Source organism: Aedes aegypti, chromosome 3 (genome assembly GCF_002204515.2).
Source record: "Aedes aegypti strain LVP_AGWG chromosome 3, AaegL5.0 Primary Assembly, whole genome shotgun sequence".
Classification (NCBI taxonomy): Eukaryota; Metazoa; Arthropoda; class Insecta; order Diptera; family Culicidae; genus Aedes; species Aedes aegypti.
Genome location: NC_035109.1, coordinates 196,635,757 through 196,660,021, shown reverse-complemented (window position 1 = coordinate 196,660,021; position 24,265 = coordinate 196,635,757). Strand labels below are relative to the sequence as shown.

The 24,265-nt window shown below is 34.0% G+C and overlaps 1 protein-coding gene across 4 annotated transcripts in view; it reads right to left on the bottom strand.

Annotated features, from left to right (window-relative positions):
* LOC5568997 (nose resistant to fluoxetine protein 6) overlaps positions 1 to 22,564 on the bottom strand; it is a 34,525-nt gene extending 11,961 nt beyond the window's left edge. For 2 of the 4 annotated variants that reach the window (XR_002502457.1, XR_002502458.1), the window contains exons 1-3: positions 21,451 to 22,564; positions 4,368 to 4,549; positions 3,903 to 4,135 (exon numbers count right to left, since the gene is read on the bottom strand). The gene's annotated coding sequence lies outside the window, so the exon portion shown is untranslated. The remainder of the gene's footprint in view (positions 1 to 3,902; positions 4,136 to 4,367; positions 4,550 to 21,450) is intronic. The other 2 variants (XM_021853879.1, XM_001652595.2) reach the window with 2 other exon arrangements.
* Between the last annotated feature and the right edge of the window lie 1,701 nt (positions 22,565 to 24,265).

The window sequence follows — 24,265 nt, the reverse complement described above, 5'->3', positions numbered from 1 at the left end:
AATCATGTGATTTTACGTCTCATGGATGCACATTAAAGAAGCGAACCGAATGACGTAATTTTTTGTCAAATTATAAATACGTTAGTGTCCGATTCGAGAAATGTCGATCACAGTGCCATCGTTTTCGTGTCCTTTAACATGTAAAATTACAAATTTGACGCGAGATGAGCCAGCCTCGGGGCTGTAAATCTCATATTGAAATCATATTGAAAAACTCATTCTTCAAACCTTAATGGAGGATGTTGCTGAATAAACAAATCCCTTTTGCGCTATTTTTGGTTTAGGATTTTTGTACATGTTTGCAGGGATATAATCCCATATTAAGCTAAATAATAGCAAACATGAATACCTCTTCTACTATCCGTCGGATTGAATTTCTCTCTTCAGCAAAAGTTCTTTATTATAGTTTGAAGAATAAGTTTTTACTATGGGATAATAAGTTTGTACTTACATACAGTACCAACGTGTTTGGAACATATCTCAACATTTCTCCATAGTTATTTCCATATAAACCTACATTGTCTTTGAATCACCTTCAAATCACCACCTAGAAAGCTAACAATTTCACAGAACACTATTTTTATGGTAAGGATGGTGAGGAACATATGGGAGATTGGATTCTCAAACATTTTTAAATTTTGAACCGCCCTTTTGTTATACATGTATCTCACAGGAGCACAATGGTCCAAGCCACACTAAAAATACAGATATAACATGTCCGATTGTAGTGATTGCACATAAAAATCAATCATTCGCATTCGGTATGTTTAATGCTAGAATAGTAACTACATACAACAAAAAGGCTATTATGGTTGAGTCAAGAGCAAAATACTGGGAAATATTTGTGAGTAAATTTTAAAAAGAACGAGCAGTAAAGTTATGGAAAATGCACACGTGCAATTTAAAAAAAGGAGAAGGAAAAAGGCGGAAACGGACTTGCGTAAATTTATTATAATAATAATGAATAAGTATTAAGGTGGTTCAAAAAATCGCTTTTGTTCCACACCGCTCATTCGATTCTAGATCAAACTCTGAGTGGCCTCCCAAAATTGAGGTCATTTTGATGAAAACTGTGACTGCAAGCCCTTCAAAGTTTGTTTGGGAATAACTATGGAAAAAGGAAGCAATTCAGTCAATCGGACATAGTGTTTGTCCATGTGCTCTCGAGGGTTAGAACTATGCTGATAGTGTTAGATACATTCGTCAGCTACAACTTTGCCGAAGACCGTTTCCAAATAGGACGCTTCAGTAATTAGTTATTGATTGAAATCCAATCAGAAATTCTTCAACAGTGCTAATTTATCTTCTGAACAGGTAACATTCATTCTCTTATAAGCAGGTGAGGTGAAATCAACTCACCTGTAAAAATTCTTAACTGTTACGGCAAATGAAATGTAATATGTTGTTAACAAAATGTTAATAAAAGCTTAATTTTGTTCTACCAAATTAGGATGATAGTGTTGCCTAACACATAACACCTAGATATAAGAAATGGATTTAATGATTAAAATGATACTAATAAAGCATTTAAAAAATGGCTACTATGTTTTACTGCATATATCCAGTGATGCCTGTAGATCAGCCCAATTATTATAGCTACAGATTTTCAGCTCATACAAAAATCAATAACTAATTACTGAGGCCTCCAATTTGAGAACGGTCTTCGACAAAGTTGTAGTTTATAAAAGTATTGCTGTGTTCGTTTGAAATGCAAATATCTAATGCGGGAACACCAAACGCGGTAAGATTTCCACAAGAAATGCGTTGTCAAAGATACATTTGTCTTGCTAAGTCGGCGGTGATTTAGAATATCGTTGCTAGGTGGCCTTTGATTGTTTTGTGTTACCGCATTTGGAGGATGTTTAGTCAAGCTTTGCAGCTCAAATGCAAACAGCAATATCTAACAGTATCAGTATAGCACTAACCCTTAAGGCGGAGTAGGCCGTCATTGAAATTTGTACTGGGCATCGATGATTGTGACTGATTTGTCTCACGATTGCGAATTGAAGAAACTCACTTGGTTTTGCACTGACATAGCTGAAAGAGTACCAACATACTTGCTACATGTAGGCGCAGGTTGTGATGCGTTCTGAATTAGTATTACTTATGTTGACTGAGTTTTATCACTTTGAAATTGCGAGATAGAAAAGCAACATGGCTGCCAAAACGAATGATAGGGTACTTGGGTTAGCACATGTGCTAACATTATAACCATTTGACTGAATTGCTTGTTTTTCCCATAGTAATTTCCATATAAACTTTGAAGGACTTGTGCAGTCTCAGTTTTTCATCCAAATGAGCTCAAATTTTGGGAGGACACTCAGAATTTGGTCTAGGATCTAGTGTTTTTTTATTTTGAAACAGCGTCGTTGACCCTATCCGTCTTTAAGTAGTGATCCGTGAAGACATGCACCGCATAGGACAACCGAGTGCGTTTTAAAATCCACTCGCTCGGGAAGCACACGGGAAACTTTGGAAACCATACATGAAAAACAGTGAAAAACGAACTATTTCACCCGCAATTGGGTCCTAAAATGTTTAATGAATTCTTGTTTTATTTAATAATACGAAAGAGCATGTTATTGCAACTACTTTAGCAAGTTTTCCAGCTCAAATAAAGGCTATAACATTTTAAAACTTCAATTTTAAAAATGGTTCCAAATATGAACCTTGACACTTGTGCTCTTGTTTGACATTCACTTTTTCGACAAAAATGCCACAGGGCATATAGTTTTAACACTGGGGTTGTTCCTATCTGACATTTCGGAAGGGACACGGAAAACAAAATATACCCAACATTTGAGTTTAAACCAAAGGGTGGTGACAAAATCTTAAAATCTTAAAAAAATGTTTTTTTGTACTTAAACCAATGAAAATTATTTAAAAATTGAGTAAACATGTGTTTTTTGCCCTAAACTTAAGCGTTTGGTACTAAAATTGAGACAGGGCTTTAGGACGCTATTACGGTTTTTCAAAATTAATAAAATAACCACAAGTTATTCGTTATTCTTCAAACATAGAACATGAAACATGAACGAATTTCAATTATTGTTTCAATAATTTTATTTTATCTTCATACTAATGGTTCATGTAACCTTGTGGTGCTCATAAAAAGTGCATATTTTTACAAGGGCTCCCAAAACTTGAGAAAAATTATGACTTACTCGTATTTGGAATTGTCAAAAATTTTCAGTGATCCTATGTATGTTTCTGATTGTTGTGAAATGCTTTTGTGTAATTTTTACATTCGTAATGCAAATCTTACAAAACAACTGACTACAATCCATACATTCTAAGATATTTTATTCAATTTGTTATAAAACAAATGATTTTTTATTTTTTTACAGTCACTGGCAAAATAACCAAATAATTCCAAATACCTCAATGAAACTTAAAAAAAAACCCGAAATGATCTTGATTTTTTGCGTAGTTTATCAATAAAATCATTTAAGCAGGAGAAATATAAAGAATAAAAATTAATGCATCAGACTAGAAAGAATAAAAAAAATTCGAATGAACTGAAGAAATTAGAAAGTCCAACATTATTTCCTTGTTTAAGAATCACAATGTGCTGAAAAAAGATTGCAATTTCATGTCCATTTTATATATTTTGAGAATTTGATTTCATCAGGTGCATATTTGTTTTCAAAGAGTAGTTTAAATTTCTTTGTGCAGCTCTGAGTAAAACTAATCCTTGTTTGAATGTCGAAATTTTTGTTTTAAGATTAAAACTGCTTGCAAAATTATAATCAGCGTAATGGATTTTTTTCTTGTTTATAAGGCAAATTAACGTATTCTATTGTTTGTGCTTAACTAAGTGTGAATAACATATCTAATCATACTACAAAATAACCTCATGTGAAAAATAAGTTATTTTCAAATGCATATCAAATACTACGTACCTTAATAAATAAAAACGATTATCGTTTAACAATGAGTAGCTGCCAGGAACTAGCCGAAGGTTTGTTACATCTAGTAGAATACAGGAAGGACTGTTCAAGTGGGTTGAATTCATCGTTTGGCAAGTGTTGGAATCTAACATTTTCTTCGATATGGGATCTTCCCTTAATATGTGGTAGATATCTCTAATTGAACAAGATTTTGGTAAACATTGTCCAAGTTGCATAGGCTTGACCTGAATTCAAAATTACAAGATAAATAACGATGAAAGAGAAGTTAATTCAATTAAAAGTTTAGGACATTGTAGAAAGCTAACTCAAAGAGAATTTGAAAGCCGCGAAAATCAATAAAATATTTTAGTGAATTTAGACAAGACACCTAGTGTTAAAAGTAGTATTGCAATTAAAATACATTACAAGAAATTTGGTACTGTCAAATGGAACTTACAACTTTCAGAATCTACTTACATCAGGAACAAATTCAGCCAATTTCACTTTAATTGTGGCTACGAAAAAAGTCATTTCCACAAATGATGTTTCGTTGTCGTTTTTGTATAGGCGATTAATTTCTTCACAGAACGATTTGGATCCTAGCCAGAAGTCGTTTCCAAAAAAGGATTGTCCACCGTAACGGCCGGATGCATCACAAACTAAAGGAGAAAAAAAAGAAATCGATTAGGTACCTACTACAATATTGTCAGTGCAGACATAATCAAGAACGAACACTAACTTCGCTCAACTATTTCGCGCGACCAAAACGTCGCTGGTCGCTGGCGACCTTTTCATGTTAGTGCTCGAGCGAAACAGCCTATTTCAATGCGTCGCTGGAGCACTAAACTGCAAAGCGCTCAACAGTCCAGCGACGCGACAGTTGAGCGACGTTGCAGCGATTACTCGGATGCACAATATGAGTAGAAAAGTAAGTTAAAATTTAAAAATTAAAAGCAGTACATGTATTATGATTTTAATTGTTATTGCAATAGGGTACGACACCGTCCATAAATTACGTCACGCACTTAAGGGGGAGGTAAACATGACGACTTAATTGTTATAAGTTTTCTATACGAACAATATGACATGTAGAGTAAAGTGGGGCATTTGGCCTTAGTGGAATAATAAGTATCCAGAAAAAATGTAACACTTAAAAAAAATCACACAGTGCACATTGGTTCAAAAGCCAGGAAGAAAAAAATGTTTGCGCATAAACCGTCTGTTTTAGATACAGTCGAATTTCGTTCGTTGCACTATCTTTCTATCGTTTTAATTCGGCTCCCGTTAGGTGGGCTATAGCCCACTTAAAACGAGAGCAAACGTCACTATTTGACATAAAGCTTGATATATCAATGTTGGTAGTCCTGAATTTATATTGTATTTGATATTTTGACAGCTGAAAACTCAGCCCGATTAGTGAAAGTCTTTCACTAGGTGGGCTACCGGTTTAGTGCAACGAACGAAAGTTGACTGTATATGGTGTCGTCAGGAAAGTTTCTCTATATATTTCAGACATTTTTTTTCAGTGATGTGAAATTAGGGTGGCGCGCAATCAAAGTTGCAACAAATCGGTTGTTCTAAAACATTGGTCTAAATGCATCAGCCAAAAAGTTTATATTCCGATCCCCTAAACCATGCGGGCAACTCTAATTACACATCACTGAAAAAAAATGTCTGAAATAGGGAGCGAACAATACAAAAGTAGGACGAAACTTCAAATACGTCCCGAATCGCTTGATAATGGTAATCTATTACCTATCTTTGATACCCGATATCATACCGTCGAAAATAACCGTCAAATAGAAAATTCGATTTCCTAGTGATTTTTTTTTTCAAACTTTGGTTTTTTTCATCTAATCGGATAAAAGGCTATTATCATAAAAAAATGATTGTAATGCAGAAATTTGTACATAAATCTGAAATAGAGATACAAATTTAACTTCCTTTCATTAATTTTTGGTTAAGTTTTAAGCAAGTTATGAAGCAGGATGCAGATTTGAAGGAGAAAATAGATATATTATAATGAAAAATGAAAATGGAGTTTTTACCTCTAGGGGCAAAAAGGGTCAAGAAAAACTTATATTTCTGAAAGTATGGATTTGGTGCTATATAATGAATGACTCATTTTCCCAAAACACTTCACATAATGGACACCAATTTTGAAAATTTTCCAAAATTTTGAAGAAAGATTGTAAAAACATTTTATGCCACAAATAATAACTCGATATGTTAAAAATTATTAAATTATAGCCAAATCAAAGGCTTAACACTACGCTTCCATATGAAGCTCAATAAGCTTGGTAAATTGGTTTTGATCTTGATAGTTGACAAATTTTGAAGCAATCAAATTTTGCCGACTTTTCCACACTTGCGGTGCTTGAAAACAAAACAGATCAATCTCAAATTTTGAGAAATTGTCACTCAATGGTATAGAAGTATAAACGAAATATTAACAAGTGATTTTAAGAACTTGAGATTTTGAAATTTTGTCCGGCCATGCGCCAAGAGTTGTGGGGCAAAAGTTCGCAGACTGAAATATATTATTGCAATTTCAGAGAAAACTTTCCGTTTTACGGTTCAACGGAAAGCTACCGCAGATGTCACATCACTGATTTGCACTGGTGAATCATCAATAGGCTTCAATGATACCTTGGATACCGTCTTGATGATTGTTGTTTGGTGGTGTTTTTCATACCGCTTTCTCTTTCAAGCATACTATGATTGAATTGTTTGCTTCAATGATAAAATGATTTCGAAGCCTGCGGTAGAACTTTGACAGCTGCGGTAGAACTCGGCGGCTACCGCATAACGGAAAATTTTCTTAACAACCGTAATAATTGTAAAAATAATAATAATCGTAACTAAGCAATTTTAAGTGAAAAAGAAATATATTGTAATCTAAGATTATTTATTTTGTTGTCTTCATACATTCTTAACAATTCAATCAATGTTGTTCAGTCATATGAATATGATCTACTAAATGTAATATGTTTCATGCTGATTGACTACCTAAAATTCTATATATGCACTATGACAACAATTAATGCCCAAAACCAATCATAATATTGATAAATTATCAAAATTAAAGGCCTTTTCTGGTTGGTTTTTACCATAGAAACCGCCGAAGACCGTTAATCAATCCGACAAAAAATTATACATTGAAAAGCGATCAACAATGTGACAATGATTAACACGTAAATTAATGACAATAATAACAAAATTTGGTAAAATGTCGGGCTAGTCAAGGCTTAATCATTTTTTCGCAAGCATCGGATAGATGTGCGTCAGGTTCTTTGTCATTAGAATTATTAAGTTAATGCTTCTACAGCGTCATGTGAGTTTCTCGTAAATCTTAAAACAATTTCGTGAAAAAATAACTTGGAAGCAATGTAGATGTCCACAATTTACTTAAGAACTGATTGGAGACTTCTGCACGATTATATCAAATACAATTGAAAACTGTAGCACAGAAGACACCAACACGATTTATAAAGTAACTGCGGAGTTATACTTAAACACTATAACACATTTTAACCAAAAAGGGTAATTACAAAACTGCAAGTAGGGGGGTCTGTAGCCTTGAGGTTACGCTTTCGCTTCATAAGCGGAAGGTCATGGGTCCGATTCCCAGCCCCTCACAAAAAAACCCGTCCAGCCACCAGAAGATGCCTCACGGAGGACCGTGCTTTGGGGAGCACATCCATCCTCCGTCAGTATCAGATGGTGACTGAGACAAACTGACCCTCTTCGCAGGCAGCTAGCCTCATTAACAGCAGAGATCTCTCCTACCTGGTCGGTGTGAGAGTAAAAGAGTAGGAGAGAGTGAAAGCAGATGTAAATACAGATAAGTTGAAAATAGATCTGTATCGGTAAAGAAGCTACAGATCAACTGATTTCGGCACAGTAGTGGCCACGAGCACCTGCCTTAAAAAAAAACAAAAAACTGCAAGTAACTCCTAAAAATTTGACCTTATTCATTGCCCTAATTTATTTCAATGCAATTATTTTAATTTGCATTAATTCTATTGATTTCAACTACCTTTGTTAAAATTACTTCTAAGTTTCAGAAGACTGTCTATGATGAGCAAACCATGAAGATATCTTTCACAATTTGCCTCTTAAAAAGATAAAAATGAAGTTTTATTGTATTTCGAAGCAACGAATAAAAGTTCTAGAATACAGCATAAACGTATCTAATGAAATTTATATATACAATTTAAATAATATTTTTCAATCAATACATTTCTGGCTACACTGTAAGTTATTGGTTGTATGGTGTTTGAATAAGATAAACTTAAATAATTCTAACTTTTTTTTAAGGATAGAAACATCTGAAAATCATTTGACGTGAATACAATCAAATTTCCATGAACCGATGTTTAAAGGAACCATCGACTCATAGAACAGAAATACAGAAACACACGGGGTGAAATGGACACCCCCTTATTATCTGAGAATATGCATATTTCATCATTGATTTCAACGAACTACATTATATGAAATCTTTGTTGTTAGATCTAGCTGCTTGACGCTACAAATGATTACTTTTTGCCAACATTGACCTTTAAAGTTTAACTCCATTTCCTCATTGCTGAAAATGATTTTGTTTCGTTGTAGGTGAGCTACATTTCAAAACTAATTAACAGCATAAAAAACATCAATTCATTTTCGCATCATCAGAAATTTAAGAAGACAAATATTTCATATTTTTCTCTATGCAAAAAAAAATTTACCGAAACGATTTCAAGCGGATTACATTACTCCACAAAAAAAGCTCAAAACAACCATTCGTTTGGCCCACTCATAGCTTTCGCTGCTCAATGGACCAATGCATAAGTTTACTCGTTGACGTTTGAGCGGTGCCGTGTTATTTATGTGATCATGGGAACAAGTGAATTTGGCACCGCTCAAACGTCAAACTAGTGAACTCGTGCATAGGTAAAAAGATATTATAATAATATATTGATCTTGGCAATCTACATATTTTTTCACGAGATAATAAATGGCTCGAACTGGTGCCTAACTATGGGCCAAAAAATGGTCTTCAAGCATTTATGCAAAAAATACACCTCAAAGTATCCTTATGATATGCCTAACTAAGCCCTTACATAAAAACAAAAAAAAAATATTTTTATTTTGTTCCATGCAATGGAAGTTCCACAGAAAATCATAATTTTCACAATTTCCGAATGCTCCGAAAAAACCGATTCCGGGGTTATTTTTAGGAAGTGAGTAAATACGCTATGGGGATTTTTTTTATTTCCGTACGGGTTTGGGCCGAAGGGTCTCAGATTTTCATGAAACTTTTTCCACAGGCAGGGCTCATCAATATATGAATAAAAAAAAATTGAGAAAAATTCAGGGTCGCCTATTTTTCCGGAAAACTCAGTTGGAAATTTTTTGTTTTCCCCTGACACTACTTACTTTGAAAAATCATAACTCAATAACGAAGCATCGTAGAAACAAAGTTTTTTTTTATGAAAATGAAAGCAAATTTTCTCAGGAATAAAAAAAACATATTAACTGGAAGACAGTTTTTCCACAAAATTTTCCACCGTTGAGAAAATTCGTAAAGAAAAGCCGGAAAAACTATGTCCAACTCGTGGAAAATTTTCAAAAAAATATGTTTGGGAAGGTAATTTCATAAGCTTTAATCGCTGAAATTCTTGAAATGTACTTTTTTTTTTCGTTTTTGAGTTATGGCCAATTTTGTAAAAATGTGCCATTTTGAGCCTTTTCTTTGAAAAAACATAACTCAAGAAAGAAGCATCGTAGAAACAAAGTTTTTTTTTATGAAAATGAAATCAAATTTCCTCAGGGATAAAAAAAATATATTAACTGGAAACAGTTTTCCACAAAGTTTTCCACCGTTGAGAAAATTCGTAAAGAAAAGCCGGGAAAACTATGTTTCAACTCGTGTAAGATTTTCATAGAAATATTTTTGAGAACAGAATTTTATAAATTTCAATCACTGAAATTTTTAAGATGTACTACTTTTTAATTCCTGCGTTTGGTCATAGTTTTGTGAAAAATGCCCAGATTTCTCGTACAAGTCTTTTCGTTCGAAAATCATAACTGAAGATAAAAACGTCACAGAAATATTTTTTTGTCAAATCGGAATCAAATTTTCTCAAAACTTTGAGATTTTTTGAAATGGAAAAAGTTTCCCAGGACATTTTTTACCGTTAAGGAGAATAAATAATGATAACCCGATTAGCTATTCCAGCTTACAAACAAAGTATATTTGAAAAGAGCGATCAATAAGATCCAATCCTAAACATTTTTTAAATACGCTCATTTTTCGTTCCTAAAACATGATCAAATATTGCCAAGATGAGCTGTTTACAAATTTATACATTTATAAGTTTATAAAGCTTATTTTCAAATTTATAAGTTTATAAACAAAACTACTTAAGAACGAAACAGCATAGAAACAAAGATTTCTTCAATCATAATGTAGGCATTTCTTCCAGCTACCTGTTAGGTAACTACAAAATTGACAGTTAAATCAATGGGTAGACAATATGGCAATTAGGTATTTACCAATTCTGGTTTAAAGCGTTGAAATGGCTTGAGAATCATAAGTTTACAAAAAAACTAACAAAGAGCAGCAAGAAAGTGCAAGTGTTGTCAGTTGTATATAACTCTACTCGTTATTACCGAAGCTGTTGAAATGGACAAAGTTCAATACTACGAATATTATTCGCTATGCTGTAACCCCTTCGGACTGGACGGCCACAAATCAGTAAGGACAAATTTACGCTCGATTAGCCATGGTCTCATGACCAAGTTTCATTCGAATGGAGTTCGGTGGATAACGGAAAAGATAAAAATCTGCATGAAGTGCATGATTACGACTAACCAGAAACGAAAATCTTCTGGTGTTAGCAACCAAGGACAATCTTCCCGGTTGAAAAAATAAATAGTATTAAGATGAAAATGTAAGTTATATACTGAATAATTGAATAAAACAAATAATAAAAATAATAATAATCTTATTTGATCCATAGAAAAGAAAGAATCCCTTTTCAGTGTAATGAAAAATTGAGGCAGAAACAGTTTTTTCAGTTTTTCTTACCGGTGTAATTTTTCATGAAAAATATCATCCATTCCGACTTATACTTCAATAAAATCAATCCCATATCTTTTTTCAGCTGTTTTAGAAAATTTGCAATTGCTTTGATAAAAAATCTTTGTTTTTCCGATGCTTCGATTGAAATATGGGTTTTCAAATAAAAGGCTTATATGGTCATTTTCCACAAAATTGGCCATAACTCAAATACGAAAAATAAGTACATTTCAAAAATTTCAGCGGTTAAAGCTTATGAAATTACCTTCTTAAAATTATATTTTTGAGAGTTTTCCACTAATTGGAACATAATTTTCCGGCTTTTCTTTACAAATTGTCAGTGTCAGAGGAAAACAAAAAAAAATCCAACTGAGTTTTCCGGGAAAATAAGCGACCCTGAATTTTTCTCAATTTTTTTTATTCATATATTGATGAGCCCTGCCTGTGGAATCTGAGACCCTTCGGCCCACTTTGTACGGAAATAAAAAAAATCCCCTATGCGACACCTTAAACCTTATGATTTTTCGAATGATTGCATTATGTGACTGAGATGAGATGATGCAAAACAGCTTTTAAGCTAATGTTTACAGCAAAATTGGTTGTTAGGTTAGGACTATTTTTAATTATGATATTCTGTCACATAGCCTTGAACCTAACAAGGTAGAAGAGCTAGCGAGCTTTGAAATTTTAAATCTTCAATATCTGCCGTTGCAGATCAGTAAGAAAGTTGATATTTTCGGTAAAGTTGTTTGATAGATAGGCTTGTCTGATTAGTTCGATTTTTTGCAACTGAGGGGCACTAGTGAGCAGAATATTTCAAAACCCTGTGTATCACTGATAACTTAGTTGTAGGTATTGTCGACAAAATGTTCGTTGCTTCTCAGTTGGCAACTATTGAATTAGTGGTTACGGTTTTAGAAACCTTTAGTATACGTTTGCTTCACCATAGTTTCGCAATGCCAGATTATGGAGAACCCACGTATGAACTTGATTTAATTTGATAATGGCGAACGAATGTTCAAATTTTCCGAAAGCACCAATCTTCAAGATTGAGTTATAATATTTGATGCTCATAAATGCCAACTAGTGACAATATTTCATACTAATCAAGTACGCCAATCATTGCTCTTGCCCGGATAAAATCGTACCATTCAGTGAATGGAATAAACCATTAATGTACAAAATAACGTATTGGATACAATACAGCGTATTGTAATTGAATGTCGAAGCAACATCATTCTCGATTACTTTTTCAAATCGACGTAAGTAACTTTCATACGATTTGGAGAAAATTAATAAAGATGAATCACAACCAACAAGTTCTAGGAGACGAACTGTATTAATATGAATCAACTTTTAACCATTCTTTCGCCGTGTACATCGCCTAAATTTTGCATACAACCAACTCGGGTTTAAAAAACTAGGTAGTTTGTATTATATCCCACAAAAAAAAATTCAAAATGATAAGCCGTTCCATTCAGTTACTTTCGACGTTTTTGTACTAGTGTAAAATCGACTCAAGTAGTGTTTAGTTTTGATTCCTGGTTAAGTCACTTTGTCTCTCCATACAACGGAGCGGCAAAAGTAGCGGTTAGGTTGCGAAAGTTGAAAATCTTACTTAAGCCGTTTTGTAAATCGGGAAATTAAACGTTCTAAAAGTGAAAAATTGAGTTGCTTTAGAGCGGAACGTGTAGAATTTCGTTTGCGAAACACGTAGGATTGATAAAGTAAGTTTGTATACTTTTTTGACTTGAGACTGTTTTAATTAGTTCTCGAGTATTCTTGTTTGAATGTATAATTAAAAAACAATACAATATATTGTAACAGAACACTGTATTGTTCTTTATTGGTTTTATACAATATATTGTAACAGAACACTGTATTTTTTTATTGGTTTTATACCTTTTACCTTTTTTATACCAATTTTGGTCCAATTCCTATTTTCGTGTAAAACAACTGTTGCTTTTTTCTGTGTAGCTTGGCTGAAAGAAGTAAACAAAACAAGTTCAGAAAGCAAGAAATGTTGGGTGAAAAATATTCAAAAAGTAAAAATAAGTAGTTTTGTAGAAGTCATTTGACATTAGCTGTGACGACAAATGCAACCGTGATAAATATCTTTACAACTATAGGAGCTCAAATTATTTTGCTACTGTTGGCACGAATATCCGGTAAGTTGGGGGACGATCCATACAAAGTACAAATTCTATACTTTTCATCACGAATTGAAATATAGTTCGTTGAATTGTTTTTGTATTGTACAACAATACACAAATTGCTAATCAAGACAATACATGAACAATATATCGTATTGTATTTTCAAAATGTATGTATGAGAAAATGTCTATATTTTTATTGTTACGATACTTAACAACCCATACATTATATTGGAAAAATCTCATATACCATACAGCGAACTGTTCAAAACAATATATTGTACTGTAATTGTATTGCCATTTTACAATATACTGTATTGTATTTCCAATGTTTTGAATGGTACTGTTACAATACGTTATATTGTTTTCGTATTGTATTTTTTATCCGGGTGGCCTAACTAGCAACTTTACTCAAAATATAGACCAATCCAGTTGCTTGCGTAGTACTGCAATGTTGACAAAATTTTCTTTGTTTGCTGTGAGAACTGTCACAACATTGCTGTTGTTTGCTGTGAGAATCCAAATATAAACAGAATTGCTGCAAAACAAACACTTCCTTGTTGGCCTGCCGTTGACCAAAAGCTCAATAACGTCAAACAAACATCGATACGTTTTCATTCTGAGGAAATCGACTTGTGTAAGATTGATTGTGCGTTGGTGTTCGTGGCAGTTTGCTTGGGGACCTCTATACCCTATTATTTGAACTTCATTCTGGAATATGTGAGTTTTTAATTTTAATGCTCACTAGCTCCACCTACTGGCAACATATGGAACCAACTGATGTGTTCTAATCTAACTCAAACTTGAGATATATAAGCACAGTGTGATATAAGTGTGAAACATTTGATGCTCACCGGCCAGCGCCTCCTAATAGCAGTTTTTGTTAATTAAGTGGACATGCAGCTTATAGCCCTTGATTCAATGAGTAATTTTGCTGAAGTAATCATTCTTCCAAATCCTAAGCATCTTGAGGTATACAACGTCATAACAAATTTCTAAGCTCCATAAAGTAACATTTTCCGGGCTAGCGCCATCATACGATGAAATTCTAAACTAACCAATGTGCACTATGTTGGTCCTTTCCCTGACGCAAATCTTTTCCGAAGAAAGAATTATTTTATATATAACTGTTTCTGAGATATAGGCGTCCAAAGTTTCGAAAAATCGCTGTTTTTGGAACTTTTTTCTCAATTTCCTCTCTCTGCTATGAACCAGCCCCCGTTTGAATTTTCTTATATTTTTCAGTTAAACTCAGTTAAATTAGCTTTCTAAAACTGCAGAAAAATCGAAAATACATTGTATTTCTTAAAGTTGCAGCTATTTGAATTTTGGGTCAATATGACTCCAAAACACACACAACGTACTATTTTCATAAAAAATACTCTAGAAAACTATTTTTCAAGATAAATGGATTTTTTTTTTCACATATCTAAAAACACGGGGGGGAACTCACCACATGAAAAAAAAAAATCCCAAATCGACTTACTAACAAAAAAGTTACAACCCCGTCAAAGTGCTCTGACCCCAAACACAGACAAAAGGTTAAAAAGATCTAGAAAGGATCAGGAAAGATTTGGACCAAAGAATTAGAAGCAAATAATTAAGCGTAAATACTAATTATTTTTGTGTTTTGGAAACGAATCCCTTCGATATCTTGAATTCGAAATACATAATATATGAGTTTAATTTATACAACTCTTTTATTATATGACCATCAAATAGAATATTGAGTTATAATTAAAGAACCAACGATAATACAATTATCGACTTTTTTCATCGATGATAAATATACCTAAATAATGATTTAACGTATAAAACATGTAGGATCTACTTTAGGATGGTTCACAATAGTAATCCTTTATAAGAGAGATTCGCGGAAGCTGACATTTCTGTCAAAGTGTGAGCCAATCGAGCAGCGAGAGCTGTCAAAGTGTGAGCCAAACGAACATGCGTTATGTTTGTTTTGAACTTTTCTTGAAGAGTAATGTAATGCGCTTGAAATTATTTCGGTAAAAGTAATTTTGTATGAAGCAAAAAAATTAAATATTTTTCTTTTTTAAATTTTTGTCAATGCGATTTTTAGCCGTTGATTTTTTCGACTGTTTATTAGTTTGGATTTGTAGCTCAAAGATCTATAATGAAACAAAATACACTTTTTAGCAATGAGGAAGTCATGTCCGTGTTACAATATTATTCTCGACGCCGAGCAAAATTAGCACTGCTGGTCTGTGGCCAAATCATTCCATTTTACTTCCGCTTATCTCTCTATAAAGGATCACTAGTTCACAATATCGTTTGTGCTCCACACCGCTCATTCGAATATAGCTCAAATTCCTCCCAAAATTTGAGCTCATTTGGATGAAAACTGAAACTGCACAAGCCATTCAAATTTTATATGGGAAAAACGAATAAATCGTTTAATCGATCATCGCTTTCGCCCATGTGACCTTGCGGGATGATACTATGCTAATACTTCTTCTTCTTCTTGGCATTACGTCCTCACTGGGGGCAAAGCCTGCTTGTCAGCTTAATATTCAATAGGGCGATATTCAAAACTGAAAATGCAATAGATGGCTCTTTTTCAGTGGTAGTAAAAACGAAATCCAATAGATGGCTCTTTTTCAGTGGTAGTAAAAACGAAATACAAAGAAAGCACCACGGAAGATGAACTAAACACAAAAAGTTGTGTATTCACTTTACACTTGATTTCTAATCACTACTTTTTTGATCAAGTTTCCTAATTGCAAGTAATTTACGTTTTTCATTATTTTCCATACATTTGACAGTTCTCCTACTACCATTCTTCCATGCGCTTGTGTTGAAAGTTTGAGAAATTTGAGAATCCAGCGTACCGCGATCAGTGGAAGGAATACAAACAACAGTGTCGTCGCTCGGTGGCCAGTGGAAGAAACTGAATGTTCTAAAGGTTGTTGTCTGTACTTTTTGCCGCTGGCGCCAACTATTAGCGGTTATGAACGAAATAAACAGTCGGTTATGAAATGAGTGTTCTCTTTAACAAAGTTGCCATTGACGCATTCGTATATCGTGTGGCAGTACTCTATGCGCAGATAAGTCAAGGAAATCTCCATTATGAAAAGGACCGACCGGGAATCGAACTCAGACATCTTCAGTATGGTTTTGCTTTGCATCAGCTGACTCTAATCACTCGACTAAGGAAGGCTTAAACCACCTAAAACTGTTAGATACAGTTCGTCTCCATAATGCTACAACTAAATTTTTCGAAAATCCAAATTTTGAGATGTGCAATTTTGAAAATATGACCGTTTCACAAGGTGATGGTTAATCGCAGAGAATGTGGTTGAAAAAAAAAAAGGTTTAACTCGTGTATTTTGAATCACACGCTTATGTGGCTATTTTGTAGATCTAATTAAAAATAATGTTTTGACATATTAAAGTCAATAATTTAAAATTTCAAGATATCTAGTTGTAGCATCAAGGGTACGAATTATCAGCTACAACTTCGTCGTTGACACGTATGTACCTCATATGGATACATATGGTCTTTCAAGCGATTTCGTGTGCAAACGAATATTTTGCCGCCTTTTTAAATGTCAATATATCAATATTCAATATCAATATTTAATTTTTTTTGTGGTATTCAGTTGGAGCTGCCTGACAGCTTAACTTCTCAAGGCTGAACCCTCGGTCTGGCTTTTGCCAAGTTTCCCCTCTACCAGGACCAATACTCAGACGGACTAGGCTATGGTGCCCACATGAACACAGTTTTTTATTAGTATTGTGACGTGATAGTTTTTGAAAAATACCCTATTCCCTTGCTTCTGAGAAAAGGAAGCATTGTGAAAATCAGCAACTCCATCAGAATTTGTTTGAAATAGTAGTGTAGTAGTGTCATTACTAATACTGTCTAGTCAAAATGGTTTTGAATAATTTGTCATTTAAAAGCTATTCTGATTACTCCTGTCTTTTACGTAAGATTAGAGGCTTAAATGTCAATTGTCGTCAAGTCTTAACAAAATTAGGCTGTTTAGTAGTAGTTCTAGTTAATTTCATTTTTTATTGTTAAAAGTATTTATTGGTCATTACGTTCATATATCCTTAAAGAAAAAAAATCACTTTCCTTGTCTGTTCAACAATTTCTCGAACCTAGCAAGTGAACCCTCCTAATGATCGATCTCAGCGTCTTACTTTCCATAGTCATTATTATAGTGAATATTTATGAGTAAAGTTACCTTAGGCTTCTATAACAGTCTCCTACAATGCTTCACAACGCCTACTTTCTACTTGTAAATTTTGCGAAAATGCAGCTGGAATTAGATTATTTATACCGTTGTTACAAAAGAGGTATTTCTTTTTATGGCAATTTAAAAACCATATTAAAATAAGATTGTCGTCACTTATTTCTACTCAGGGAATCTACTAGTCATTTTCCTCAGAGTAATATTCCCTACGTCGTACATGATAACGATGTGTCTAGCTAGCTAATAGTAAGAGTGGCTACGGATCATTCTGGTTAGCAAAAGGCAAACTGATCGTCACCAATAGTATTAATGTCCACTTCGAATAGATTAATTATTTGAGATGGGCATCAATTCTATCAATGACGCAGAATGTCCGTTGGATCACATCCGAGATATTAGTGCGTCTATGCTATATGAATTATGACGCGGCTTTAAGCAAAAATGCCAAAATGTGATACAGGTCGGACTCGATTATCCGGAGTATCGATTTTTATTTCACTCCGGATAATCGATTCACTAAGAAAAAAATTGAAATCTTCGATAAAAGAACATAAATATTATCTTTCTTTGTTGTTTTATTTATATGATGCGGCGGCGTAGCCAGAAATTATTTCTAGGAACAAGTCTTTACAAGAAAAAAAAAACTTTTTGACCAGCATACACAAAAACCACCTTTTCAAACCCCCCTGTTCTTAAATACGTTCAAAACTGCAAAACCATACGCAGAGGAAAATATTGTAAAAGCTAAAGAATTCTGTATAGAGTCAACAAATTTTATTGTTGACTCACGGCTTACCAGCATATTTTTTTAATTCAATAAATTTGCTTGTTTATTTTGAAGAGTAAATTTGTTGTTTCTAAAAATGCTCAAAAAGGCAAGCTGTCAAAGACAAATGTGAAATATTGTAGAAACAACAATTATGATTTGTAGAATCAACAAAAGCTATTCATTGATGTAACAAAAGGAGACGTATTGAAAAAAAAAATCGTGTTTGTTGAGTTTATGATCTGTTTAGTGTTTTATTTTCACTTTTATGGATGTTCAATAACGAATGGACAACAATTTATTGTGATACATGTAATACAGGTTCAAAAATTATGGTATACAAAACCACACGCTGAAAGAGTGTCAATTCCATTCTTTCTTAGGAATGCCAAAATATCAACACGATTCCGATCCTGTGTCATCTGACGAGGCCTGGATTGTAAATTTTCTAAAAAGGAACATAATTAAACTACTTCAACAACAATTACCGTCGATGGGGGTGACAATGGGTCTAGGGGGTGAGATTGGGTCAAAACGGAAAAATATGTTTTGTGAAATATTTCAGCTAATAATGCTGATATTACTAAAATTTATAATTCATATGTTAGGGAACATATTATTACACATAATTCATAACAATATACATTTTTAGAAATAGTAGTTTTTGTGTACTACATCAATAAACTTACATGTTGAAACTAGATAAAATTTACAACATAAAATTTCTCCTGTACAAAGTATCACGCATGTACTCTAGCCTCTATCGTTGTATTAGTAGAATGTTGAAAGTCTTTTCATTACTCATCACAGGTATTTTCCGGAATCTGTTTCATTTTCCCACAAAAAAATCATTTTTTTCGGTACGATGTCTAAAACATTGAAAATGGGGGTGAGATTGGGTCAAGCAAGAACGATAGTAAATGAAATTCCAAGTCCATTTTTTTGACATTTTACGGTGCCGGGTGTTCTCTTTTTTCATCAAGATGTGTTTATTCTTTCTAAATACAGCATCTCTGAAACATCAAACAAGTCTACTTGAGTATTCCGTGCATTGAATAACAATACAACGCATTTTGACAACTTCTCAAACAAGCAACTGTGTTTCGTGCGCAGCAACATCGTAAATTTTTATCAAAAGGGTGTTTTTTTTTCTAAATTTGGTTATTTATCAGTGTTTTCATATTAAAGAAAAATCTCACGGAAGTACAAATGAGTTGGAACGCTGAAATACTGGGATTATGACGCCAACTTCTGTCTGAAATTTATTGATCGTGGAATGTCGCACCGAAATTTAACTATTTGTGAAGGTTTAAACTAATCACTGTTTCAGTACACCTTTGGGGAAACTGAATGGGCTTTATAGCAATGGGGATGAGACTTTGAAGACAATTTGAGGGAAAATGTATGTAAACTTGACGATAAATGTTGGGTTTACATATTTTTTCTCATAGCTCTTCAATTTTCAGTATAATCTTTCTTTTAAGTGGGTTTATCATACTTGTGAAAAATCTTAGATATCTTTTTGTCTTGTTTGCATCGTTTTTTGTCAATATTTATCAGTTGTGAATGGTTTTGAAATCAAATTCTCAAAAACAAGTTATTTCAATTATAGTGACCCAATGTCACCCCCTCTATGGGGTGAGATTGGGTCATTTTTCATTCACTTGTGGTGCCGCTGTGAATAAATATTTGTCTTTAATTTTTTGATTAGTTGTTAATGTACCATCAAAGTACATACACACCAAATTTGAAGTTTATTGGAGTTAAATTGCGATAGTTATTCAAAAAATAAATCGCACATATCCCTTTTTGACCCATTGTCACCCCCAACGACGGTATGTCAATTTTTCGCAAATTACCTGCATCGCTGATCATCCATTTTAATTTTTGTATTTCAGTATTTCTGTCCAAGACAGTAATAAAAAAGATTTTCCAACAATCTTCACGAATACTGACTCACTAAAATGTTTGTAAACATGCGTAACAACCGGTTTCACTTTATCGTACAAAATTTTTGATTCAATAAAAATAAATTTTTGATTCAACAAATACAATCAGTTAAAATTAAAATCGTACCGAATCGTACTGGATCGTACTCGTACGAATCGTACCGAATCGTAAAATCGTACTGGAAATTTTGTTGTTTCAAAAGCATTGAATTGAATAATTAAATGGATTAATTCAAAGGGCATATAACAGGTTATTTCTAATGACTGTGATTTTAGAATCAACACAGCAGTTTTAATCTGCGTGGCATTGATGTTGTGTATTGCAATACCAACTTATCTCAGATTTATGCATAAAAATTGAAAAAACAAGAACATCAAAAATCAAATTCCGGATAATCGAGTCTAAAATTCCGGATAATCGGATCCCGGATAATCGAGTCTCCGGATAATCGAGTCCGACCTGTACGACCACTACAGGTTACGCCTTTGGTTTCCATCATATGGGCTAATGATCTTTTGTTCTTAGTTTTTCAACTAATTTGATCGGCACCCAAGTAGTTGAAATCTTTTGATTCAAGCTAATTTTGAATTTTTGCACGTCAGGATAATTACAGTAGCTTTGCGTGTAACATTCTTCACTAATTGCTCGACAGCAACAATGAAGCTTTCGGTGTAAAAAATGGATCAAAATACCAAGGCATCATATTTAGAACATAGAAGCCTGGATTGCCTAATCCAGGCTACTATGTTGTGGCAGTTTTGTTCTGAATTACAATGATTATCTCAACATGATTTAGACTTTGAAATCAATAATAACTAATATTCCAGAGTATCAATCAAAATGAGGACTTCTGCAAATTTGTAGATAAGAATATTTCGGTTGAGAAAAGTGTATGATCTTTTCAATAGAACATTAGGACGATGCGACAGAAGGCTGAACAAAAAAGGTTGGCCATTTTTATACAAAAATATACTGCATGTACCCTGCCAAATTTATCTCAAATCATTTCGATTGGTATCGGATTGATATCGATTAGGCCTAGGGGAGCCAGGGTATAGACCAAAGTGAAACACAAAATGTTCAGCAGCGAAAAACAATTTTTCTTCTATGGAACACGCAACGTTCCTTTCCATGTAGGTATAGTGGTGCAGTGAATAATATAGGCACCAATATGCATCATATTTCGCCACGAGTTGCACCAGGCAGCCATGTGGCAGGCGATTTGATTGACGCGCCACGGTTTCAGAACAAGCGCCAATCTACGTTTTATATGCTTTCTGAGGAAATTAATTACAAAATTTGGAAACATATTTCTGCTAGGTATATAGTTTGTGTACTGACTCGATAACTACTATAGTTCTACTGAAAATGTTTGACCCACATTAATCATAGAACAACTTACCTTTCATAGCCCATAAGTGTGACGCTGCAAGATGTGACAAATAAATGCCCATGTCAACGGCACAGTCGTAGCTCAATTCATGCTTAATGGACGTTAAATCCCACATGTGATGGTCGTAAAGGTTCATAAAAAGGTGAAAATAATTTATGTGTTTTGAAGAGACGTCCTGATCACTAGTAACTGAAGCTGCGCTAGGCAGATTCTCGATCGTATGATTTTTAGTCCCTTTACGAATATACTTGTAATACTTTTTAGTTGACCCTTGGTGAACGTGATCCGCGTCCCCTATGCTGTCATCAGTTGTTTTTTCTTCAGCACTGACCATAACTTGATTGTATGCATTCGATCTATCGTCATCGATTGGCGGTTTCATGTTGTCGTGTATGTTACGTATTTCAATTGAAGTGGTAGGAAAAAGCTCCTTAGGAAACGAGTTCCGTGTATTGCTCATTGGAGTGTGAACCTTTATTTCGTCAACTTTTTCGTCAGGACCCACCAATGCACCAGTGTTTGCTTCATCTTGCAAATTTATATCACTCTGTACATTAACTGCAGCTGCATGTGGCTGTGCCAATCCCACGATGGAATGTAGTTGGTTCAAATCCTTTGATTCTGATATAACGTGCCTCGATCCAACGGTGGCGAAGCCTTTGCTTACATTAGGCCTGGTTATTGGCTGGTACTTGTTTTTCGTAATAGCACTTGCCGACTGGTTTTCACCGTCATAACTTTCATTGCTTTGCGCACACAACAAGTTGCACCATGAAATGAGTAAGCTTGTTTTTAATAAAATAAGCACTAGTTTTGGCATTTTCGCAGAACGTAGTGAAGAACTTTTCAAATTAAATTGTATAAATCACTGCACATCAATCATTTCTTGCTTCACATAAAACGAAGTGGGGAAAGAAAAGGAAGCTATAGTACACTGCAATAGTCAGCATGCAAGGCACAGAACACAACGAAGGAAATTGCTGTTTAAATGTACAACTCCTAACTGACCGAGAAACGTAAGCGCGGAAAATTTATGTTGGTGGATAATATGAACAGCGCAGTAGAGCGCGAAAAGTGACTAGCGCGTAGGATGGTTTAGAGCCAACTAAAGTGCATTCTGCCAATGCACTTATTACTGCACTGGTAAGCTTTCTCGGCAGTTTTCTTCGGCACCAGAGTTTTGCACCGATGCATTGAAAACCGAACCTATCTCATATGATCTTGCAGCAGCAACGCATATTATACAGTGATAGTCACATATTTTTAACCTGCTCATAAAGTATCGACTCTGTTAGCTAACCATAAAGTACTGCTGTTAACGATGCTGCAGAAATAGTTCCAAATAACCAAGCACCATTGCACTTAGACACATACCAGCCGTATTACAATTTTAAATAAGTGAAAAATAAATCTCTAGCCAAATGTGGATTGAAGCCTGTGTGATAGGTTCAAAGCCAAACACTATTCTCTTTACTTAGCGATCACATAGGGGTAGAAAGCTAGATAAAACCTCAAAAATTGAATCGTTCTAATTGTTTCAAATCAAATAGAAATACCCCTGCCGCCGCAGGCAACTCCCATTCCGTCTCTTCATCAACGGCTAATCCTAACAGAAAATGCACCTATTTCTAGTAAAATGACTTTCTCTGATTTTGATTTATGAACTGAACAATTAAATCAAATGATTGATGCAATCTTCAAACCCACCACAATGACAGGAGCAGTCTAAGTTGGTGTAGAATTTACTAATGAAATTGTTATCGGATTACGTTTTTATAATGGATCCAAATACTTTTTTATATATTTTGAATTGGAATACTCGTTCTTTGACGAGCTGTTTTATTTTCTAATAGCTTATATCATACACATATCAGTTATTACTGAAACTTATTTGAAACTTGAATTTAAACTTAAAAGAGATCCAAACTTTTTTGTTTATTGTAATGATCGACTTAATGTGGCATATGGGGAAGTTGCTATCATCATTCATAGGCGTATGAAACATCAACTTTTTTCGTCATTTGAACCAAAGTTTTTGAAACTTTAGTGACGCTTGCTCCTGGGCAGTGCGTCAAGAAAGCCCGAGCTGTCGTCCGTGTTTTTTTTTTTTCGAGTCGCGCGCCTTTTTTTTTTCTTTTTTTTTTTTTTTTTTTTTTTTTTTTTTTTTTTTTTTTTTTTTTTTTTTTTTTTTTCTGGGTGCTAGCCGAGCAAACGAGTGAAGCTGAAAATGGATTGTGGCCGCTCAGTCAAGGATAACGGATCAATTGGTGAGCTCGTTTCATGCTACTATTTCTAATCTATAAAATATGTATGACTGCACATTTAATCGTTACAATGGTGGGATGTAAATATGATGTTTCAACAAACTATGGATGGTTCGTCACTGTGAGTGTCGACACAAACTCTGATTCATGATTTATTTATGTTTAACATTTTTTTTTTTTTCAGAACACCCCTTATATACCTTTATTTTTGTAATTAAAAAAACTTTGAATGGTTCGACACTACAAGTGTAGACTTGCGAAAGGTCCACTTTATTCAACAAACTTTGGATGGTTCGCCACTGTAAGTGTCGGCATAAGAATAAGAGTGTTCTATGATGTCCCAACCAATTGAGTCTTTTGTTTCTTTTCAAATGAGTAAAATATAATAACACATGCTTTCGTACTGACAGCTGTAGGAATGTTACATTTAGGTATTTGTTCAACAAACTTTGAATGGTTCGTCACCTCAAGTGTCGGCATAATTTTCCTCTACATAGAAATTATATGAACAATTATATTTACGTATAAGCATGTATATATCTCACAAATCATTGTTTATC